The 998-nt window shown below is 47.4% G+C and overlaps 5 non-coding genes across 5 annotated transcripts; all 5 read left to right on the forward strand.

Moving 5' to 3' along the window:
- The first annotated feature begins 47 nt into the window (after positions 1 to 47).
- Positions 48 to 119, forward strand: Pmar_PMAR003081. Its single transcript has one exon. It is a non-coding gene; the product is annotated as a tRNA-Cys (tRNA).
- A 108-nt stretch (positions 120 to 227) lies between these two features.
- Positions 228 to 300, forward strand: Pmar_PMAR003082. The gene has a single exon. It is a non-coding gene; the product is annotated as a tRNA-Arg (tRNA).
- Positions 301 to 420: 120 nt separating this feature from the next.
- Pmar_PMAR003083 lies at positions 421 to 492 on the forward strand. Its single transcript has one exon. It is a non-coding gene; the product is annotated as a tRNA-Cys (tRNA).
- Positions 493 to 600: 108 nt separating this feature from the next.
- On the forward strand, positions 601 to 673 carry Pmar_PMAR003084. The gene has a single exon. It is a non-coding gene; the product is annotated as a tRNA-Arg (tRNA).
- A 120-nt stretch (positions 674 to 793) lies between these two features.
- On the forward strand, positions 794 to 865 carry Pmar_PMAR003085. The gene has a single exon. It is a non-coding gene; the product is annotated as a tRNA-Cys (tRNA).
- Positions 866 to 998: the final 133 nt, after the last annotated feature.

Raw genomic sequence — 998 nt, forward strand, 5'->3', positions numbered from 1 at the left:
TTTGAATGACATTAGGTCAAATGGAGGACTAGTCGAATTCTGTGCATGGGTGTGTAGCTCAGTGATAGAGCGGCTGACTGCAGATCAGCAGGTCCTCGGTTCAAATCCGGGCGTGCCCTTTGAACTTTCGCAAAATTTTCATCAAGGAATTTTCGAGAGGTAGAGTAATCACTCATGTAATCGGCGGAACAGCCACAGACATCAACATGATCGGAAGTTGAATCATCGCCCTGCTGGCCCAATGGATAAGGCGCCACCCTCCTAAGGTGGAGATTCCGAGTTCGATCCTCGGGTAGGGTAGATAAGTTTAGTGAGAATCATTAGAGGACGACTCGATTGAGCTGGCTGTAAACGACACAGTGAGGAGTGCAATTTTGAATGAAAATAGGTCAAATGGAGGACTAGTCAAATTGTGTGTATGGGTGTGTAGCTCAGTGGTAGAGCGGCTGACTGCAGATCAGCAGGTCCTCGGTTCAAATCCGGGCGTGCCCTTTGAACTTTCGCAAAATTTTCATCAAGGAATTTTCGAGAGGTAGAGTAATCACTCATGTAATCGGCGAAACAGTCACAGACATCAATATGATCCGAAGTTGAATCATCGCCCTGCTGGCCCAATGGATAAGGCGCCACCCTCCTAAGGTGGAGATTCCGAGTTCGATCCTCGGGTAGGGTAGATAAGTTTAGTGAGAATCACTAGAGGACGACTCGATTGAGCTGGCTGTAAACGACACAGTGAGGAGTGAAATTTTGAATGACATTAGGTCAAATGGAGGACTAGTCGAATTCTGTGCATGGGTGTGTAGCTCAGTGATAGAGCGGCTGACTGCAGATCAGCAGGTCCTCGGTTCAAATCCGGGCGTGCCCTTTGAACTTTCGCAAAATTTTCATCAAGGAATTTTCGAGAGGTAGAGTAATCACTCATGTAATCGGCGGAATAGTCACAGACATCAACATGATCGGAAGTTGAATCATCGCCCTGCTGGCCCAATGGATAAGCG

Source organism: Perkinsus marinus, assembly GCF_000006405.1.
Source record: "Perkinsus marinus ATCC 50983 genomic scaffold scf_1104296942916, whole genome shotgun sequence".
Lineage (NCBI taxonomy): Eukaryota > Perkinsozoa > Perkinsida > Perkinsidae > Perkinsus > Perkinsus marinus.